Below are 23,592 nucleotides of genomic sequence, written 5' to 3' on the forward strand. Positions count from 1 at the left end.
AAGGAAAATGGAAAAGCCTCCCTGTTGTCTTTTCCTTCACAAATCCTGTCTAAAGGGTATGTCTGTGGCCCACCAGAACAAAAAGTTTATCCATTCTGATCTAGGGACCTTTTGTATTCAACTGCTACTCAAGCCCCTGCCCAGGAAAACCTAGGACCCTAGTTTGGATGTCTGGGTAACAATTCCTATGCTCATGAAATATGCCTAAGCACAGTATTTATTCAAGTTGACAGACAATAGCAGGGTTAGCAATCTGTCCTTTTGTGAGGGGTGTGTGTCCATTTAAAGACTGAAACAGAAGGCGCCTGATGAATCTCTTGGCAGTGGATTTCATAGAACTAGGCCAACAACACTAAAGACTTGGTTTCTTGTTGCTGTTGCTGAGCTGAGCTGCACTAAAAGCTCAACCAGACTTCCCTTTGTTTCTTGTTTCTAGGCACAGGTCCACAGTTTAAAGCTCCATGTCCAAGTAATCCCCCCCCCCCCCAGCAAATACAGTTCTGAAAAAATAATTTTGAAAACAATTCTGTGGGAAACCTGAATTGCCATTAGTTCTGATTCAGTGTTAAAGAGTGGGTTTTCCTGGGGAAAGACACAGATCGGGTAAGTGCAGACCTGTGCCTAGAAAGCAATGTGCAAAAACTAAGTGTGGATGAGCTCTAACTCGGGGAACAACCAATGAAACTCCTGTAGTTAATCTTAGTGACTGAGGTGGCATATAAGGGTTCAAGTGGTCCCTGAGGTATGCTGGACTGAAGTTGTTCAGGGCTTTGTAAACTAATACAAGGACCTTGAACCTGGCCCAGTAGTGGATGGGCAGCCAGTGCAGATGTTTAAATAATGCTGTCACATGTACTCCGACAGCAGGCTGGCCTCTGTGTTCCACACCAGCTGGAGCTTCTAAACCAGCCCCAAAGGCAACCCCACACAGAGTGGTTATAAGCTTTCCTAGTCACAGAGAAAGCTTAGGCCTCCAGTGGCATATCCAGAGGTACCCACAAGCTTGACAAAGGGTAAAATATACATTTTATAAACAAGCTAACAAACAAGAGACTGGAAAATCAGAAGTTTCTGTAAATCCACAGCTGCCCTTCTCCTCCCATTGTCTAGATTTTCTAGAGTAAGTCTATGTCCTTTGAAGCAACTCATAGCTAATTCAAGAATGCAGTCAGTGAGCCTTGTGCACTCTACAAAAATGCAAAAACTTGAGAATGCTGCAACATAAATTCTCCAGTAGGTGGCAGCAATTAACTTGGGTGTACGCTGCAAATGCTTCTGCCATCTGGATGGCAGGAGGAAATTTGTATTCCAACCAGCAGGTATCAGCAGAGAAGCTCCTGTAGCTGCTTTCAATGTCTAGACTCTTTCTTTCTTTCTTTCTTTCTTTCTTTCTTTCTTTCTTTCTTTCTTTCCTACTCCAAATTGAAAAAGGTCAAATTCCATTATATTGCAAGGGAAGACATAGACATAATCTGCTCTTCCCTTGAAACCAGTTTCAGGAGTGTCTGCATGTCTATGTCTACACTGTTTCTGAAGCATCAGCCAATCCCGAGGGAAGCAGAATCCCAGCTCCTAGAATGGCTCACACACTTAGAGCCCTAGTAGGGATTACAGAAGGATGACCCCACTTATTAGCGGTTTCAACCAACAGGAATTGCAGCCTAGGATTTTCCCTATAATGTTAGTAATCTCTCCTTCAGGATTAAGCACAACTGTAGTTCAGCTCTTAGATCTAGTGGCATAAGACCACCAGGTCTCCTTCTGTTGTTGTTGTTGTTTAGTCGTTTAGTCGTGTCCGACTCTTCGTGACCCCATGGACCGGAGCACGCCAGGCACTCCTGTCTTCCACTGCCTCCCACAGTTTGGTCAAACTCATGCTGGTAGCTTCGAGAACACTATCCAACCATCTCGTCCTCTGTCGTCCCCTTCTCCTTTTGCCCTCCATCTTTCCCAACATCAGGGTCTTTTCCAGGGAGTCTTCTCTTCTCATGAGGTAGCCAAAGTATGGGAACCTCAGCTTCACGATCTGTCCTTCCAGTGAGCACTCAGAGCTGATTTCCTTAAGAATGAATAGGTTTGATCTTCTTGCCGTCCATGGGACTCTCAAGAGTCTCCTCCAGCACCATAATTCAAAAGCATCAATTCTTTGGTGATCAGCCTTCTTTATGGTCCAGTTCTCACTTCCATACATCGCTACTGGGAAAACCATGGCTTTAACTATACGCACCTTTGTTGGTCTCCTTCTATACCCACCAAATGTGCAGGCAGGCTGAGGTGCCACTAGCAGGATCCCTGTTGAGAGTAGCTTACAGAACATGCTGAACCAGGGTGTTCCAGGTGCAGGGAGCAGCTGAGCCAGCCAAGGATCCAGTGGATCCCAAGCTAGTCTCAGCGCTGTGACATGATGGCATTGGGCCTGATCGCTGCACCACCTCCAGGCTGGCACGGCACATCCTGGCTGGTGCGAGTGGCAGGGCCATTGTTGCATCTGCAACCCTGCCCCTCCATTAAGTCCCAATGCTCCCCAGCAGGGTTTTGGATTGCTGCCTTCTCCTTTCTTGACCAGAGTTGCCCCCTGTGCTCCCAGTGACACTTTTGCTCAGGCTGAAACAGGCTGTTTTGGAGGGCAGTTGGCGAAGAGCCCAGCTCCAAACACAAGAGTTTGGAGTCCCTATACAGTGATAAACATAAAGGTAAAGGTACCCCTGCCCGTACGGGCCAGTCGTGTCCAACTCTGGGGTTGCGCGCTCATCTCGCTCAAGAGGCCGGGAGCCAGCGCCGTCCAAAGACACTTCCGGGTCACGTGGCCAGCGTGACGAAGCTGCAGCTGGCGAGCCAGCACCAGCGCCGCACACGGAAACGCCGTTTACCTTCCTGCTATAAATAGCAAGTGATGGTATTATGTAGATTTAGAAAAAACGCTGTCACAAATAGCACAGTGTCACTCCAAGACAGATGGGGTTGTTTGAACAGCTGCCTAAAGGAGATAGGGTTTTCCACGAGTACGGTTTGTTGTTCGCACATTGCAGTTGTGTCTAGATGTTGCAATTTATGACCTACATGAAAATCACGATAAGCTTCAGGGCCTATGCTTCCTTTTTGTTCTCTCACCTACATTTTAGGCATTCAAGATATATTTTTCAATTAAACTTTCAGAAGGCAACACAGCCTTTTCTAATCCTTTGCCCTGAAATCCACCATAGGGGAAAGCTTTTCACATAGTCTTACGTTAATAGTCCATAAATACAATGGCCTCATTTTTTTCAAGAGTTTGCAAATGTCATGGCTTGGCACATCGCATATATATATATATATATATATATATATATATATATCCACAGTCATAATCCTTAGGAATAAAGTGTGTATTGAGCTTAATCATAAACTGGAGCAGTTCTCATGGAAAGAAAGGTGGAAAATTAAGTAACACACTGATGTATTTGTTCAAGTGTTGCTCACATAAGTTAACCAAAAAAAGCCACAGCTGTTGTATTATTTTTTGCATCTCCTTCCCTAATTAAAGGGGTACAGTGGTACCTCGGGTTACATACGCTTCAGGTTACATATGCTTCAGGTTACAGACTCCGCTAACCCAGAAATATTGCTTCAGGTTAAGAACTTTGCTTCAGGATGAGAACAGAAATTGTGCTCCGGCGGCGCGGCAGCAGCGGGAGACCGCATTAGCTAAAGTGGCGCTTCAGGTTAAGAACAGTTTCAGGTTAAGTACGGACCTCCGGAATGAATTAAGTATTAACCCGAGGTACCACTGTAATGGAATAAAAATTTGACTGAAAAGACGCTCTCATGGGTGGCCTTACTTCTGAAGATGGAGGGAGCCCCAGAAGTCTTTGTTTGGAAGATCTACACAGAGCAAGTTCACATGGGGAAGTTATTGCAAAAGATACATAAACAAGTGGATCTGGAACAAAATGTTACAGTATATCCCATCACCCAGTACAATAAGTCCTCTTGGCTAAGGCCCCAGACAGCTGGGAATACAATGTTCATGTTCAGGACTCTGGAGAGGATGAGCTGTAACAAGTGTAAAGATAATAGTAATAATGTATTATTTATACCCCGCCCATCTGGCTGGGTTTCCTCAGCCACTTCCGAAAGAGGACACTTCCCGCAGCTCCCCTGCTGTTCTATGTAGACCTAGTGGCTCAGTCAGCCCCAAATTGACATAGATAGATTGAAAGACAGTGTGCTATAGTGGTCAGAGTGCCTGGGAGACCAGGGTTCAGAATCCCCACTTGGCCATGAAGCTCTCTGGGTGACCTTCGGCTGCTCAGCCTAACCTACCTCACAGGGTTGTGTTGGGTTTTTTTTTGGAGTACCATGTTAAGCTACCTTGAGCTCCTTGGGGAAACAGGTTGGTTATAAATGCAATAAATAAATAAAACAAATATATGTATATATATATAATATTTAGGTATTGATAGGTGTGTGTGTGTTGGAGAGTGTGAAAGCCCATTTCAGTTTCTTTTCTCTCAAAACATCCCTGTACTGTATCATCATCATCATCATTATTATTACCATCATTTATTAACTTGATATCATGCTCTTCCTTCCAAAGGAGCCCAGGGCAGCAAACACAGAAGCTGTAAAACAATGAAAACATCTAAAAACAATTCTGATACAGAGACAGACTGGGCAAGATGTCTGCCTAAAAGGCTTGTTGAAATCTTCTTTTGGAAAGCTAATTTTATCGTGTGGTTGGGGACATATTTTTTACTTTGTATCTTCCACGTATGCACACATGACTATAATCTCCCTCCAGCATGCCTTCTGTGACCTGCTAGGGACTTGAGTAGGTTGATACTCTTTTCCTTCCCTTTCTATTTTGTTTTCTAATTCCGTATACAGCTAGTCACTGGATCTTCCTTCAACCCTGCAATAAGACAGCATGCTTCACTGCAACTGGGGGAAGCAGGCTAGCTTGGGGATGACACTGCAGTAGCCCATGGACCAGATGCAGCTCTCTCCTCCAATACCTTTCTACCACTTGCTCACGGGTTTTCTTGCCTGCTGCTCACCACCCACTGAGACAAATGCTGCAATGTCAGCATGGGCATGCATGATGCACACTGGAGTCCCATCGTTTGAGCTGGCTGCTTCTTTGACTCCTTGCTCAGTCTGCGGCCTATCCCAATGGTGATGTCTGTGATGCATTGGGAGAAAGGTGAAATGTACAAGACAACGCATAAGTTGTTAAGGTTTCCTGTGGTGGCACCACAGGGGAGTGGGAATGGCTCCGGAGGAATGGCAAGGTTGGGTGGATTGCTGATTTGCACTGCTATCTATTTACTTTGTGGCTGGGCAGGTACAATCAGATTTCTTCAGAAGCCTGTTTATGGTCTGTATTTACTGTTCTGCCATGCATTGGACTGAGAAAACCGTAGATCTGACGCAGCGTAAACAAAGTCCCATTCTTTTGCAAACATTCTGAAATCTCTGAAGCAAAACCAAAGAGTGTTGCTACTCATAATCTCTTCTGGTATATGGTGCCTTCCAGAATCGTAGTGTTGACTAGTTAACTGATTTTTCTTTTCTTGCTCGTAAAGATTTTCTATTTCACTTTATAATATATGTAAAATGGGGAACAATTATAACAACAGATGAAAAACAAAATGATAAAACAGGCATGCAGAATGAGTGCGGTTGTGCATGGGTTAAAATAACAAAGTCCAAGTAAAGACTATTCATGTTATCAGATCATCAGGTATAGTTCCAGATTTGCCAGGCTACCGATGAGGCTTATCTTGAAAACGATGGTTGCGCTGTATATTTCATAAAAGAATGCCAAATCATATAAAAAGATTCAGGAAGTTGTAGTCGAACTATCAAATTATGCGTAGTTTCTTGGGAAGGAGGAGGGTTTGGCTTTCATCTCATTTATTAAATTCCTTTCATACTTGTTCTATTTCTTTGGAGCTGTGAGAGTTGCAAAACTTCCTCAATGTGTCAGCGTATATTATTGAACTTCCTGTTTGTGCAGGAAGTCAAAGGAACAGTGCTCTGGTATTATGAAGGTGGCCAAGATTGGCCTCGCCTTGATCAAAAGACAGAATGTTTGCAATGATAGCGTGGAATGTTTTGCTGTCCTTGTGTGTGACTCTTCTGCCTCTTCTCCCTTTCAACTTGAGCCAAGTCTCACTCGTGGTCCTTCCACCACCTTATCTGCCACTTTCATATGGGCACAGTTTTTGGCTGTCAGACGGGGAGACACTGGAGAGGTAATTCAAATGGAATAGAATTACCTGTGCTCAGATATCTGCACTGGTTGCCAATTTGCTAGGGGGGCAAGTTCAAAGTGTTACTATTCATATGTCAAGACCTTAGCAACTTGGAACCAGATTACCTGCAAGGTTGCCTTATTCCATATATGCCCACTAGACTCCTTTGATCTGTGCAACTGGCCCTGTTACAGGTGCTGCAGAATACCCCTTCTGCATTTGTAAGAAATCAAGAAATCAATCTTTTAGTGTGGCAGCATCTAAGCTCTGAAACTTCCTGTCTTATTGGCACTAGGCACCTTCACTGTACTCTTTTCGATGCCTGCTAAAAACATTTTTGTTTTAACCAGAATCTTTCTTATTTATTTATTTATTTATTTATTATACCCCGCCCATCTGGCTGGGTTTCCCCAGCCACTCTGGGCGGCTTCCAAAAGAATATTAAAATACTGTGATACATCAAACATTAAAAGTTTCCCTAAACAGGTGTCTTCTAAAAATCTGGTAGTTGTTGTTCTCTTTGACATCTGGTGGGAGGGCGTTCCACAGGGAGGGCGCCACTACCGAGAAGGCCCTCTGCCTGGTTCCCTGTAACTTGGCTTCTCGCAGTGAGGGAACCGCCAGAAGGCCCTCGGTGCTGGACCTCAGTGTCCAGGTAGAATGATGGGGGTGGAGACGCTCCTTCAGGTATACTGGGCCAAGGCCGTTTCTTACTAGGATATAGGTGAAGAAATACCAAAGGAGCAGAAAAGACTTTTTATGTATGCAACGGCAGCTGCAAGAATGCTTCTCTACGCCCAGAGACGGAAGGAAGACAGTGTTCCAACCAGGGAAGAATGGACAATTAAAATGATGGAATATGCTGAAATGGCACAAATAACCGGGGAAATCAGAAATCAAGAAGATAATAAATTTAATAAGGAATGGAAAAAATACATAGACTATATTGAAGAACACTGTAAACATTTAAACTCGTTAGCAGGATTGCTAACTTGTAATGGAAGAATTTGAAGGTTAAAATTTGGACACATACAAAACATAGATAAATCTTATAAGATGCAGTATAAAAAAGATTTATAATGGAAACCAGGAGGGGGCGGAGGGAAGTCTGAGGATTCAGGGAATCTTTATATGTATAAAATTGATTGTTTTTTTTAATGGAAAAGATATTTGTAAAAACCGAATTTTTCTGTTTAAAATATCTCCATTCAAAAAAAAAAAAAAAAGGTTTTCTAATCTGTTTTTAGCTTACTGCTAATTGAATGTTTCAAGAGTTGTTTTATAGCTTTTACTGAGAACTCTGTTGAGAACTCTATTCTCTTTGTAAACCACGTTGAGATGTTGTTTTACAATCAAGTGGTGTATACATTTTACGAAGCAAGCAAACAAATTGCATATACCACCTGAAGCATTTTGGGGGAAGTAGCTTAGGAGGATACAAATATGAAAAATAAATGATTGGAGGGTGGGGGAGTACTATACAGATGTTCCCTAAATGTACTCAGAATAAGAACAGGATCAACGCAGGGTGGTTGTGTGCCCTGATTCTAGATGACAGTGTCCTTTTTGAAGTGCTGTCTGGTTCAAGTCCAGTTTGTAGATAAAGTAGCATCAGGAGGGAGAGAAGGAGGGGCCTTGCTGCTGCCCATCAACAGGTAACACCTGCATAGCAGACAAATGGATCACCTGGTTATAGTCTTCCTCACTCTGGCACTGTATGTCTATTTAAATTATAGCACTTATCTAAGTTTGCACCCATACATATAAAACAGGAAATCTAATGCAAAGTTCCAGTATGAAAATTTTATGCACACTGGTAACCCCTGCCCCCTCCCCTTAGCAATATATTAAATAAACATTTTAATAGTAGCTTTGAAGAGTGAGTTCAGTTAGCATGCACAATAAGCATAGTGCATGCAAATATGATTTCCATTAACAGAGCTGATGGCGTCTAGTAGTGCGGGTATGGCTGGTGACATATGGCGGGGGGGGGGGGAGAAACAGGAGCAGTTTCTCTTTCTCACCTGAAATAATGTTGCAAGAAATCAACGATAAGATTGTCAGTGCCGTTGCAGCAACAGAATGTGCTCTGGAGATCTTGTACCTGCCAACTTCTACTTCTTTAATATGCTTTACTATTACTGTTTGCTGTATGGCCTACAGCCTTATTCTCACAAAAGCAAGGAACTGGATATAGAACACTCCAGTCCGGAAACCACACAGAAAAAGGAGTAGGATTTGTAGGGACACTATAATTCTTGCAAACCTGCTGTGATGGCTTAAAGTCTAACCCCCCCAGCACTGCAAACATTAAGCACATCAAGGATAAAGAGGTCCAGATCTTTCAGTCAGAGAAGAAATAATATGTAGCAGGAATAAATTAAATAATCCATGAAAACCTTTTTAAAACACTTATCTATCTTCTATCTATCTATCTTACAGGTGAACAACCAAACAGAACAGAACAGTAACACAATAACACTTATGCCTTTCAGAATGTTGGAATTATATTGCATATTATTATTCTCCAGGGATACGTATGTCATCAGTCATGGGGACAGGCTTTGGTTATCGAAAGTCCCTTTGCAAAGATTTCTTGTGTTTGAGGTGGTGTCAGGTGTTGTCCTTTCTTCATGGTTCTTAATTTGTAGGTCAGTTTTTCCATGAATAATATGTGAATTCATGATGGTAAGAAGACTCCTCCAGGGTCAGTCCAAAGGTCCAACTAACCCAGTGCCCTGTATTCACATAGTAACCAGCCAGTTATCTATGGGAACCCCATATGCAAAGCTGGAGGACAATAGCTCTCTCTTGCTGTTCCCCAGCAACAGATCCTCACATGCATGAGGCCCTGGATTCTGGAGGTGGTTTATAACCATCATAGCTACAGCCAATTAATAACGTAATATTTGTGTTGTAGCTGAATGGAAAAAATGAGGCTCGGGGAAATTAAACAATGCATCAACTCATTTGAAAGGAGACATACCGTATTTTTTGCTCTATAAGACTCACTTTTTCCCTTCTAAAAAGTAAGGGGAAATGTGTGTGCGTCTTATGGAGCGAATGCAGGCTGCGCAGCTATCCCAGAAGCCAGAACAGCAAGAGGGATTGCTGCTTTCACTGCGCAGCAATCCCTCTTGCTGTTCTGGCTTCTGAGATTCAGAATATATTTTTTCTTGTTTTCCTCCTCCAAAAACTAGGCGCGTCTTGTGGTCTGGTGCGTCTTATAGAGCGAAAAATACGGTAATGATTAACCAGGGTTTAAGAATCACAGTGTGTCCAGCTTTCGGGGAGTCCCCTCACATTTCAGAATACAGTGTTTGATGGTCACAGAATATGAACCCAAACACATAAGCAAGGGGCAGAGTGCAACTGTAAAATGATCGTGATTCACAAAATTTATTATTTATACCCAGCCCATCTGGCTGGGTTTCCCCAGCCACTCTGGACAGCTCACAGCATATATCAGAACATACTGAAACATCATACATTAAAAACTTCCTGATACAGAGCTGCCTTCAGATGTCTTCTAAAAGTCAGAAAGTTTATTATTTCCTTGACTTCTCTAAGGGAGGGTGCTACACAGGGAGAGCGCCACTACAGAGAAGGCCCTCAAGGTATAACCTTAAAGTTTACAAGCTAAATAGATATAAGACCAACATTTATCTTTATCACTCTCTTATCTGCATGTACATGTAACACTATAAACACATGGACTTACATAAACACTTGGTTTATGGCAGACAATCCTGACCATCCCTCATAAAAAGAAGCAAAGGTCCATCTGCTCCAACATCTCCACTTTTCAGCTAGCAAAGAAGAACACTACCTTGGAACCAGAAAGTTAATACCCACCAACAGGTTTATCTCCATAGTATTATCTAATGCCACCTTATCAGCGTCAAAATTGATGGTCATCACCACATTATGTGGCAGTGAGTCACGCAAGTTAATTATAACCTGTTCGAGGAAATAGCCCACAGTTCTGCAAACAGAATGGTTGCATTTGGGCACAGTGCTAAATGATGGTTTTGCATTATGTGAATTAGCATTAGGCTCATCAGCCCCCAAGAGATCAGAAACCACTCTCTGCTGCCTTCCAACTTCCCTGCCTCAGCTAGTATCAGACATTGAAAGCCCTGAGAATGGTGATCCTTGTGGAGTTTAAGATATCCCAAATATCTGAAGATGCGCCTTCTCTCTTGCCAACCTGTCAAGGTATTTAAATTGGCAGGGGAGGCCCTACTTGCAATACCCTACTTCCCACTTAATGATTTTTTTGGGGGTGGTAGCATGCGAGGGAGCTTTCTCTGGGGGACCCCTAGACTGTGGAATGCCATACAGTGGTACCTCGGGTTAAGAACTTAATTCGTTCTGGAGGTTTGTTCTTAACCTGAAACTGTTCATAACCTGAAGCACCACTTTAGCCAGCACACCGCTGGAGCACAATTTCTGTTCTCATCCTGAAGCAAAGTTCTTAACCTGAGGTAATATTTCTGGATTAGCAGAGTCTGTAACCTGAAGCGTATGTAACCTGAAGTGTATATAACCCGAAGTACCACTGTATTTTTATTTATATATATATAGGCAAGTAAAGACACACATCTTTGCCCAGGCCTTCACATAAGATTGGAACAAATAAAATAAAAGGTAGCTACCTCCTGCAGAATGTTTAACTGGTCTGTTCTAACTGTGGTTTTCGTTATTTTTATGTTTTATGCTGTTATGCATTTTACTTATGTTCCCCACTTCGGCATCATGCAGTGAAGGGTGGATTATAACTGTGATTAATAAGCAAGCCTTGACTAGTGAAGCTCAGGACTTTGTTGCCATCGTGCGGGCTGTTCCAATATGGACTACCACATGTAGGTGTGAAACATGTATTATCAACAATGGGACACAACAAATCAGGACTACTTCATTCATGGCATTTTGTACTGTGGCGTAGCAAAAAGCATTGCCTGTGAAAGTCATGCAATCATTTCTTCCTCCAACCTCTTTGGAAGTTCTTGTGTACTGCAGTTTTTGAACATGTGTTATGTACAGTATGTATTTTTCTGTGTTGAGATTCTTCCTTTAAAATAAATGATAATACGTTTATAATTAAATTAGCATGAGAAAAGTAACATATTATCCAGCAGCAGGACAAAAACAGTAGCCAGGTAAAGGAAGCTCTGTCTTTGTGTGCCGTAGTGATGGGCATTTTGTTGAGTACACCGAAGAGTAAATTATGGTTTTCATGAGAAACAGAACAGTTGATCAAAGGTCAGGCTTCGCTGGGGGGGGGGGGGGGGAGAGCATAAATAAGCAAATTAGATGGCATAAGCCATCACCCTCTGCTGGAATTTCAGTTTGTTTCAGTTCAGTACACACTAAGCAATGAGTGCAGCATGGCAGGTTTCTCTTCCCCAGCGTTGAGTGGCATCAAGTGGCTGAATCCAGTTCTGCTATTTTGCAAGCAGAGAGACAGGGATGGTTCAGGTGCAATGTCAAGTGGTATGATTCTCTGTGCATGAACCTGGCTGGACTCTCTTCTTCCCCGCCATGCTGCAATTCCTTTTCTCCTTCACGGTGTGAGGCAAAACACAGGTGACTGTTTCATCTGAACTGACTATGACTTGTGCTTTTCCCTGGAAACCAATATTAGAAACCAGGATCAATACCTGGTTTGCAGGGCAAGTGCAACCATAACTTGCTGGTTTGGTTGAAGAAAAGGAGGAAGGGAATCAACATGCACAAGGGAAGAGATACTGTGTAGGTTTTAGGATCCATTTGGATTCATGTGCATAATACAAAACAATAGTTTGGAGATACTTTTAGATCAATTCATCAGATTCCATATCTGAAAATGCAGATTTGGGTGACCAGAATAAATTGCGTAAGGTCATATTTATTCTCAAAAATCACGGTTTTCAAATACTTTGGAAACTTTTTTAAAGGAAGCTGGTGATGTATGAAGAAGAAGAAGAAGAGTTTGGATTTGATATCCCGCCTTTCACTCCCTTTAAGGAGTCTCAAAGCGGCTAACATTCTCCTTTCCCTTCCTCTCCCACAACAAACACTCTGTGAGGTGAGTGGGGCTGAGAGACTTCAAAGAAGTGTGACTGGCCCAAGGTCACCCAGCAGCTGCATGTGGAGGAGCGGAGACGCGAACCCGGTTACCCAGATTACGTGACTACCGCTCTTAACCACTACACCACACTGGCTCTCCAGTGTGAAAAAAAGAGGAAATAATAGAAGGAACATTTTGATAAAATGGCGAGTGAAGTGAAGGGGAATCTCACTCCCCCTATACCCAGCTCCTTCAAGCCCCATGTTCTCTCATAGCTCCTATGTATCTCTCCATCCCTGCTTTATTCTGCTGCTGTTTTATCTTAAGCCCCCCTGCCTTGACTTCAGGTGAATCCAAGACTGTGATGCAGCACTATAAATCCTCCAGTATGGGCTGCACAATGAAAACCTTACATTTTTATGTATATAGAAAGATTGTATGCAAAATTATATGGATCTTGGCATTTCTACCAAACGAAGCTCAGGGTGGCAAACACCTATAATGCAAATACAATAAAATATAAGAAAACAGGATAAAACAGGAAGAAAATACATTTTTAAAAACTAACCCCCCCAAGATAGCTAAAATAGCAATAAAAAATACAAAACCAATTATGACATATTTATAAGTCAGCTTATGACTTATATTTGCCTTCTTGTGGAAGTTTATCAGAGAAGGATCTAGCCAGGTCTTCTTTGGCAAGGAGTTCCACAGAACAGGGGCAGCCACTGAGAAGGCCCTGCCTCCAGTTCCTGCCAAATATTGGCAGCTCAGAGAGAAGGGCCTCTCCCTTAAAATTAGACAGGCTCATAGGGGAGAATGTGCTCTTTCAGATAATGCAGTCGCAAATCAGGTAGGGTAAATCACAGAATTGAACACTGGAAATGCTAGCCATGACTGATGGAAATTGCACCCAAAGCATGTTGAAGGCTAGGTACCTATATTCAGGCAGCCACTGGTGCCTAGCCAATCAGCAGTGTTGACATTAGGCTGGCTTGCTTTATTTGCCTTGGGGCACAATTTCTCTTGCTTCCAGTTCCAGTAAGGTAAAATCAGGGCACTAGAAGGCAGACTTTCAGGCTGAAGTGGTAGTGTTATATAAAAGAGAATACACAATATATCAAAATCTTGGAAACAGGATGTGTCACATTTCTGACAATCACATTTAATCTGCCCATTATGATTAAAGCTATGAGCAATCTTATTTAATCTGCTCGCTATGAGAAGCATTGCAGTTATTTGCAGGGTGTTAGACAGAGGTCAGCAAACTTTTTCAGCAGGGGGCCAGTCCACTGTCCCTCAGACCTTGTGGGGGGCTGGATTATATTTTTTGGGGGGAATGAACAAATTCCTGTGCCCCACAAATAACCCAGAGATGCATTTTAAATAAAAGGACACATTCTACTCATGTAAAAACACGCTGATTCCCGGACTGTCCGCAGGCCGGATTAAGAAGGTGATTGGGCCGGATCCAGCCCCCAGGCCTTAGTTTGTCTACCCATGAACTAGATGGTCCTCAGGGTCCCTTCCAACACTACAGTTCTATGATTCTGAGAGTGGAAACAGGTTTGATCCTAAACTGAAAGTAAAGGTAATACTAGCCTGCTACTCCTCGTTATAATGGCAAAGTACAGTGAAACATAGATCTATGATGCAGCCAAAAATAATTCATGGAAAAGTACACACTTAAGATTTCTCTCAGATACTGATGTGTCACTCAAGTTCCTCTTATTTGGAGTTTCGAGACTATTTTTCAAAGTGTGTTGACACAAACCTAGCAAAACTAGTGCAGATTCTCTGGTGAATATGTCATCTTGTAATGTAATACCAGTGTTTTATGATGCACAGGACAGCATTCTGCGGTTTTGCTTTGAATTGCACAAGCCAAGAGTAAAAGGCAGCATGCCCCAAGTGTCTTTTCTTTACCTTGGGGAAAGGGGTGATTCTTTCTGCAATGGTTCAGCTCCTGAGTTGAAGGTATGATAATATATAGCTCATGGATTCTAATCTTGGCTTTTCGGTCTACCCAACATGCATTGATCATAAGTTTTCTGTAGGTGTTGAATGGCCTTTACATGACGAAAATCATAGTGGGAAACAAACATATTAGAGTTTCAACTAATGGGGGCTTCGTGGGCAGGGAAACTTTTGTTTCACATGCCCTTTACAGAAAATACAAAGTTAACTTGTGTCAGAAATGTAAACATCTTTCCTTTTTTATGGGTAGTGGTGGCCCTCAGAAACATTAAATCATTGTAGCAGCTTACAACTTATTAGCTCCCACCCAGTGAAGAAAATAATAATTTTCCTGCAGGATTACTCTCACACATTGTCACAGTCACAGGACAGAAACCTCCCCCTCAGCATATCAGCTGAGGTTGGAATTATCACCCCTCCCTGCTTATCAAATCATTGATCTGATGACTGGAGAGGGGGCAATTTGCATCCCTAAAGCACTCTGTGCCCGCTTTATTTATTTATTCATCTTCGTGGATGCCACCACTGCCAAACTGGTAAAATCTTGGGGAATAAAAAAGAAAAAGAAAAGGCTTATGGGAGGGGCTGAACCAGACCCTCAGTTTGGGTGTTTTCTAAGAATATCAGATTGCTTTACCACAAGCCTACTTTTGAGAATGCAGGAAGGAAGGAAAGACAGACATCTGGTTCTGTCAGAAGAGCTTCTGCAAGAACAGGGCAAATAATGCTTTTTAGCAAACAGTACAGTAAACTCAAGTTATGCAGGCAATAGTGGACTCTCATACGCTGCCCTCCCCATCAACTAAAACAATAGAAATACTTAACTGACTGACCAATCATGTTGGTAGTGCACGCCCCAACAAAAATCCTGGCTATGTGCCTAAGGGACTCCTGTGCTTGACAGAAATTAGGAGTGCCATCTTCATCACCCTGTTTGTCTTTCATACAGGTTTGTCCTAGGTTTTAATTCAGATGGTGCACCAATTTACATGTAACTCAAAAGATGGCGACTGAATTGCCAGTCTCATGCTACATTCATGGCACAGGTCCCCCCCACATTTCAAGAAATCTTTACACTCTCAGTGCAAGCTTCTACATATTCATGCAGAAATAAGACTGTGTTCAGTGGGGCTTATTCCCTAGTAAGTCTGTACAGCATCACCGCCTCAGACAGCCTTTACCTGAGAGTAAGTCCTATGGAAAAGAACTTCTAAGTATATTTGACTGTGCTGTTTACCTCCCATTCTGTTCTCCCTCAGAGAGAGGTCAAACAAAGAGGGAAGCTGGAGTTTGGACTCTGGTGTAAAAAAAAGAGAGAGAAATAATTCGCTTCCAGTCTAGAATCCACTTCTTCCCAATGTGCTGGTTCCCCCCTTTCCCAGAAGCCAAACAGGAGACGGAAACTCTGGGCTATCCTCACAACAACAGCAGCAGCAGCTCCTCCTGCCTTGCGGGAAGCACCCCATGCAGAAAACACGTGTGAAAGAGCTGCGAGCAAACAGGCCATAACAACCACATTAGCAACACAGGAAAGAGGGCCTCAGGTGTTCACTCCCAAGCAGAAACACTGAAATTAATGAAAGAACGTGCTGCCTTAGGTGCATTAAATGTCAAGAGGTCTGCTAAGAGTAAAAATTAACCACCACCCATCAGGGGTGCCAACCTGAATAAAATGGAGGAGGCAGGTAAGCCCTACTCTGCATAATCAATCATATTGACGCGATGCACGGACACTATTTGAATGGTAATGCCCATCAACTTTGGGGGCGGACGCCTGAAATATTTCATTGGGGGGCAGGCGGGCGAAGGGACCTCGGCCCCTAGGAGTCCACTTCCTCTTTAAGGGAATGTGTCCTCCCGGCCCAAAGCGTCCTAACCTTTTAACCTTCGAATAAAGTCACCAGGTTGGCGCAGGGTGTTTCCCTTTCTGGGAGTCTTCAAGGTGGGGAGGCTCAGCCCGGCTCTAGCTTGGAGCAGGGGGCCGGGCTCACCCAGGCCTGCAAGGCCCCCTTCAATACTCCGCAATATTGGGGGCTGGCTTGTGGCAGGCGAAATCCCTCCGAGACCTCGCTCGGGCGGCGTCCCCTAGCGCAGCGGACTCGTCCAGCTGCCCCGTCTCCTCGCCTGCCTCTGAACTTTTCCTTGTGCGCGGAGAGGGGGCGGGCTCGCCCCGCGACCTGGAGGGTTTCCCTCTCCTCGAGTGGGCAGGCCGTTGGCGGCGGCTGCAGCGGGCGGAGCCTCCTTCTCCTCCTGCCGCGGACTCCCTCGCCTTCTCGGACTTCTTGCTCGCAGCCGAGGCGCGGCGCAACGCCGTCTTAGCGCCAGGCTCTGTCCGTCCGTCCCTCCCACCGTCCGTCCGTCTCTCTCCTCCCTCTCTCCGCCACGGCCTCCTGCCCAGATGAGGCTCCGTCCCTTCGCGCTGAAGACCCGCCGGAGCGACGGGAGGGCCGAAGAGTGAGGCAGCAAGGAGCCGCCGCCGGGAAGCACAGGCTGCTGGGAGCCCAAGGCGGGAAAGCCCCGGCGCTGCAGCGCAAGCGGCTCCAGCCACGCTGGAGGTTAGCGAAAGAGCAGCAGCCCGCCGGGCGCGGTAAGGAGAAGCGAACGTCTGTGGAGAGGAGGGGCGGCCTGACGCTGCAAAGATCTCCGCAGCTGCCTGGCTGTTAGGACGCTGGCGCCTTCCCCACCTCTGAGTGAGGACTTGCCTCTTGGGCCAGCGGGGAGGGAAGGGGCCAGCCTGGGCGAGTTGAACGAGGTCGCTTGCGAGGCGACCCTTCTTCTCTCTGCGCTTCAGTCTATTGCAGAAATGGGGGCGGGTGGGATGCAAACCTTTGTGAGAAAGGATTACGGGTACCAAGGGTGACACTCCGCGCAAATCCCTGGGCTCACGTGAAGCGGGTTATTTCTTTCCCACCTGGATGTAGCTGGAAGGGGGGGGGGGGGAAATCTCTGCGTACGAAGGCAAAGGGAAAGCGGGTAGGTCCTGCAAGCCTTGAGCAGCCTTCCCACCTCAGGCTTGGAGCGAGGCAGCGCGTGGCTGCGCGAGGCGCGGCGGGTTTCGAGAGGAGCTTGGCGAATCGGTTTCAAACTTTGTAGGACGCGAGAGAAAAGTGCCCCCCCGGCATCCGCGCAGGTTTCGGGGTCCCGCCTTTGTCTCTCCCCGACCTCCCCCTTCCCAATGTGGCGTGAAGTTGGGGAGCGAGGCAGACGGAGAGAGCGCTTTCTTCCTTTCAAACTTCCCCTCGCATCGGCGAGAGACGCAGCCCGCGCTTTCCTGGGGAGGAATCCTGTAGTGATCACAGATCTCGGGGCTTCTCTCCTCGTGCTTTTTTCAAAGCCGGAGGGGAAACCTTTCCCGCTTTCCATGCCTCCCTGTCCCTCCTGCCTCCCGTGCTTCCAGGAAAAAAGGCGAAAAGTTTAAGGCCTCGGAGTGAAACGAGATCTGCTGAGAGAGGCGTGACTTCCTCCCTCTCGGTGCTGTTAGCAAGCAGCCGAAAAGGGCCGACGTGGTAGAGAGCGGCTGCAGCAGCATCGCTCCTTGAAAAGGTTAAATGCAGACAGGCAGTGGTGGCCCAGTCTTCCCTTCCCTCACTAGCCCGCCCCCTCAATCGTTGTGGCTTATAATTTTCTCTGTCTCACTTTTCTTCCTACGCTCTTAAAAACATTAATTCGGTTTTGGTCCTGGTGAGGTGAGTCTGCGCAAACAGTTTAAAGAGATGTCTGGGCCCTTTGATTTTTTCCGCGGTGAAAGTTAGGCAAGTTTAAACAAGAGCAGCCTTCACCTCTTGTGACTTTTTTTCCAAGTACCTTGCGCCTATTATGTGTTGGTTTTGCTGCTTGGGGCTGAAAAGTTTAACAAAACCATTCCCACTCTCCACAAACATTTGTCTTTCCACAAATCCAGGCTTCCAGAATGGTGAAATTCTGAATTTTATTGAGGTCAAGACTTTGGCCCTAGTGATGTTAATTGCCTTTGTTTTACAACCAATATCAATCATAAATATACTTGGGTGATATCCAACTAATGTATACTCAAGACTAGATCCATTGAAATCAGCAGGCTTAAATCCACTAAACATTACACATCATCCATACTTTGTGTATGTACTCATCTCTGGTCCATTTGCTTGGAAGCTAAATGGAAATCATTTTGAGGCTGTATTCACACAGCAGTTGATTCCATTATCCCAACTGTCCCTTAAATGCTAATTTCAGCATTGTATTAGAACTTTTAGGTGTCATAAAAGCCATTTCTGGAAATGTAGCAGAATACAGTGGTGCCTCGCAAGACGAAATTAATTCGTTCTGCGAGTTTTTTCGTCTTGTGAATTTTTTCGTCTTGCGAAGCACCACTGTATATTGACGGTTTCCCATAGGAATGCATTGGCGGTTTAAAAAAAAAGGCGCAAGACGTTTTTGTCTTGCGAAGCAAGCCCATAGGGAAATCCGTCTTGCGAAGCAACTCAGAAAACGAAAAACTCTTTCGTCTTGCGAGGCATTCGTCTTGCGAGGTACCACTGTATAGCAAAAGTTTAGCTCTCATTTCCGTGTTATTTCCTTCTAGACTTCATTTGCAAATAATACAGAGATGGGTGCTATATTCTGCTGTGTTTCTGGAAGGGTGGAAGTTAAAATAGAATGTGCAAAAATGACAGTTAGGGGAAAATTGTGAAAATGGAATAGACTTGTATGTACGGTAAATGCAGCCTAGGTAAGTGGACCAGACCAACATGGATGAATTAAAGGTTCTGAAATCTGGAATAGCAAATTCTGTAAGTGCATGTGCTTAAGAATCGCTATAGGACAGAGTGAAATTTGGACACTGTAAATGGTCCTGGGTTTAGAGAGAAATGGTTATTTGGTTGTCAAAATTGTTGCTTACTGTTTCAAGCTGTGGCTTCCCTTTGTTGCTTGCTGCGTGGTAATCATAAGCCCTATTTATAGGCTGTGTAGTCCACCCCTGAACATATTTGCTTCCAAGTCCCACTGATTTTAATGGTGCTTACTATTAAGAAATGTCTGTCAGATTGCAATGCAAACTAGGCAAACTGAACAAAGTTGCTCAAACATGCTTTACATGTTCATCACAGTTTGCTTCTAAAGGCTTTTCTCTCTGGATGTGTCCCATTTTTATTTTAGGTTTTAGTTTTAGTTTTTGCACATGAAGGAAATTTATTTGAAAGACAAGGAAACACAAGCTATAGAGCGATGGAAATATTTTGTTGTCGTTCTCAGGTTGATTCTGTGGTTCTTGGACCATTCCTTGGGGAAATCCCCAGCTAGAGATCCATGTCTGTTTTTAGAAAAACTGACAGCCTGTTTTATTTTTAGGCTATTGGGGGAGAAAAGAGAAGATAAAGCTGATTTGATTAGAAGTCCCATTTAAAACAGATGGATTTGTAATGTAATTCTCCAGTGCACTTGATTTGCTTTTATATAATTTCCCCACATCCTTTGGAGATGTGCATGCTCTTAGCATGCTTAGCCGTGTTTTGGGGTTTGTAATATTCACTTCTCCTCAGCATATGATTTGTTGTCATTTACTTTTGGATATGGGCTTCCTCTTAGAACAGGCATGTCCAACTTTAAAGAGACTGAGATCTACTCCCACTATAAAAAAACTGGCAGTGATCTACCAAGGTTGTTGAGCTTTTTTTTAGGGAGCCAAAGTTGTTGTTGAACTTTTTTTATGAAGCAATGATTGTTGAGCGGGACACGATCTACCTGTTGGATATCACTGTCTTAGAACATTTCAGGCAGGATTTTGCAGGGAGAGTGATTAAGTTGAAGTGCATCTCTGCAGCGGTGTTGTGCAGAATGCCTCCTCCTTCCCTTTGAATATCTAAAATTTAAGTGGGGGAGGGGGAATTAAACGTACATTTGCAATTCTAATCCATGTTAGAGAATGAGAGTATAAACCAGTGTTACAAACTCAGATATATAAGCTAATCGCCAAATGGCAGCTTAAACCTAGTTTGCAGTCGCTGCAATGCCATGTCTAAGCACATTTTTCCCAGTGAGATGTATTGTTGTTATTATTAGTATTTATTTGATTTCTATGCCACTTTATATTTTAAAGAAAAATTCTCAAGGTGGTTTACAACGCATCAAATAAAACAAATTCAAGCTTTCCCCTTATTTCTTTACCTACTTAATTTATATAGCTGCCCCATAGGACCTGTGAGATAACAGGGTTCAAACCCCCACTCAAGCCATGAAGCTAACTGGGTGACCTTGGGCCAGTCACAGCCTCTTAATCTACCTCACAGGGTCATTGTACGGATTAACTGTGGGAAGGGGGAACCATGTACTCCTTGGAGAAAAAGATGGGATATAAATGCAATAACTGAGCCCTTCTGCTTACTTCATTAAGAAAACTGGAGGTGCCAGCCAGATGGAGATGTCAGTCATCAACCTGGCATTCACAGATATCCACATGGTCACAATTGGACCCACGCTAGTTGCAAATTCACCTGGTGTCAGGGGAATTTTGAGCACTGGTATAATAAGCCCTGTATTTGGAACTAATCTGCAAAAAATTATCCATGCCCTCCAACACTAATTTTAGGTGCTAAGTTATGAACAGCAACCGGTTAAAAATATCCTGTCAAAATTAATTTTATAAATACACGTTTTATAAATAAAGATTTATTCTTCCCCTCAAGCCACTTCTGGGAGAAATGATGGAATATACTTCTGGGGAAATGAATAATGGTTTCATGTTTTCTATACAATTTTATATTTAAAAGCTTTTATTTTAAAATTTTGGTTTGAGGACAGATCTCAGTCCACATTTTTGGAACACTGAAGTGCACACATAGCACTGAGGCTGGAGATACTTGTGCTCAAGAAGTTTTTCAGAAGTACAAGGGATAAATAACCAGCTTTCCCACTCCTACTCAAGTTAATAGTGCTTAACTTGCTTACTGTGACATCATGCACTATGAATACATAGCCTTAGGGCAACATCTGTAACCTTCATTGAGGGGAAAATACACTAAGCTGATGTAAAGCTGTTGATGTATATCACAGCTTGAGTAAAGGGTACACCTCCAACTTTTTTCAACATTATGCAAAGACTACATGTTGTCCCAGGCAGAGTTTGGAATCAAGGCCTGGAATGCATTATCCAGTGGTTATTCTCAATTTCCTTGTCAAGCATTACGCAGAGCAGCCCTGAAAGCATACTCTCTAACATTTCTTCAGTGAAAATAGGGACATCCTATAGTCTTGGTCTGTTCAGGAACAGAAAAGAGCCAATCTTTGGGGAGTTCAGAGGTGTGGAAAAGATGGCTTTGAGTGTGCACTAGTCACTCTGAAAATGCAGGCTTGGGAACATACCTTATATACCATGCATACTAGCATGTGTTCAGAGTGCCTTTTCCCTGTAATCCACTTAAGCGCTGATCTAGACATTTGAAGGAATTCCATGCTCCTTTTCTCTGCATTTTTTTTTTTAAAGCAAAAGGATCCTACGTAGGCTACAAATCTTAACTGGAAGAAAAGCAGGAAGGGAGAGGCTACTTAATTCTAGGTTCCACGTTTGCTTTGCATCTCAAAATCACCCCCCTCCCCAAGCTGCTTGTTTTTAACCTAGGTGGGGGAGCATCTTTCTCCCTGCAGGGAGGAAAGCAATTTGGAGAGCATGGCTTTGAAGTTGGTGGCCGGAAAGGAACTTGTTCAGGAATGGGACTCAAACTTTCTTTACGAGAGTTTTTGCTTTCCTCTCTACAGCACTTGACCTCACCCTGAATGAGAGAATAGTAGCATGTATCATAGAATCATAGAGTTGGAAGAGACCACAAGGGCCATCGAGTCCAACCCCCTGCCAAGCAGGAAACACCATCAGAGCACTCCTGACATATGGTTGTCAAGCCTCTGCTTAAAGACCTCCAAAGAAGGAGACTCCACCACACTCCTTGGCAGCAAATTCCACTGTCGAACAGCTCTTACTGTCAGGAAGTTCTTCCTAATGTTTAGGTGGAATCTTCTTTCTTGTAGTTTGGATCCATTGCTCCGTGTCCGCTTCTCTGGAGCAGCAGAAAACAACCTTTCTCCCTCCTCTATGTGACATCCTTTTATATATTTGAACATGATATATAATGTAGTGGCACAATTTTACTCTGAAGAGCACTGATTAACTCAACAAAGTAACAGTGCAGTGCAGGCTACTGTAACCTGTGCAGGCAGTGGAGTAGTCCATACGTAATCTGGTCTGAGCCAGGAACCTCATTCCTCCACTACTTAACCTGGTGGGGAGCTCAGTGGTAGATTGTCCAGTATATACTTGTCCAGCAAAAACCCCTGTATGAGCAACTCCTTGGAACACCAAGAACAGGCATGGCTGTTAAACTGCTGAGAAAGGTCTCAACCCTTACCTCTGTCCCCCCTCTGCCGGTTGCCTCCAGCCATTTCTTCCTTTGAAATTGCAACTGTCTAATAAAGTACCCTTGTGAGTTGTAGGAAGTTATCTGTCCCATTGCCACTCATTGTAATGTTGGCAGTAGCTTTGCAAATGCCTAAAAAATTATTAGCCCACCAACCACATGAGGTTGCATGGGCAGATTGAGTAATGGCTCTGGTAAGCTGATAGATGGTAAGGAATTGTTGCTTACCTTGGTCAAGGCTGCATTGCAGGTGTGACCATGTCAACCCATAACTTAGCAACCATTTATTTCTTGTGTCCTTGTATAAAGCAAAGTCCTTTTACTGCTGTTAGATAGCTATGGGTTTAGATGTTTATGGTGTTTGCATTTTTATAATCACAGTATTATTTTATTATACAATGAGACGCTGCTCTTGGATTTAAAAGGCAGGGGCATATAAATCTTCTAAAGCAAACACTGGAAGACACACAGTAGTCCTATTTAGATCTTTATCTAAAGCAGAAAGTTAAATGTGTGAGCAGAGTAGTGAGTCAAATACTGAAACGGCTGAAACAGGATAAAAATAGACAGTAAAAAGTCAGAGAGAGAGGCACACTAAATGAAACTGTTGTAAAGACAGTATGAATAATAGAATTGTAGAACTGTAAAGTTAGAAGGGACTCCAAGGGTCATTTAGTCCAAATCCCTGCAATGCAAGAATCTCAACTAAAGAGTCCATGACAGATGGCCTTCCGATCTCCGCTTAAAAGCCTCAGAGAAAGCAGAGTCCACAACCTCATGAGGGAGTCTGTTCCACCATCAAAGTGCTCGCTCTTTCAGGAAGTTCTTTCTGGTGTTTAGTCAGAATCTCCTCCTTTCATGTAACTTGAATCCATTGGTGCAGGTCCTACACTTTGGAGCAAGAGAAAACAAGCTTGTATGTGACAGCCCTTCAGATATTTGA

The 23,592-nt window shown here is 43.8% G+C and overlaps 1 protein-coding gene across 4 annotated transcripts in view; it reads left to right on the forward strand.

Moving 5' to 3' along the window:
- The first annotated feature begins 12,096 nt into the window (after positions 1-12,096).
- The window catches only part of ST3GAL6 (ST3 beta-galactoside alpha-2,3-sialyltransferase 6), a 52,043-nt gene continuing 40,547 nt past the window's right edge, over positions 12,097-23,592 (forward strand). For 2 of the 4 annotated variants that reach the window (XM_083438471.1, XM_083438469.1), the window contains exons 1-2: positions 12,097-12,187; positions 12,450-16,852. The gene's annotated coding sequence lies outside the window, so the exon portion shown is untranslated. Of the gene's footprint in view, positions 12,188-12,449; positions 16,853-23,592 lie in introns of those variants that run through there. The other 2 variants (XM_083438472.1, XM_083438470.1) reach the window with 1 other exon arrangement.

This window comes from Podarcis tiliguerta, assembly GCF_965153285.1.
Source record: "Podarcis tiliguerta genome assembly, chromosome: 4".
Lineage (NCBI taxonomy): Eukaryota > Metazoa > Chordata > Lepidosauria > Squamata > Lacertidae > Podarcis > Podarcis tiliguerta.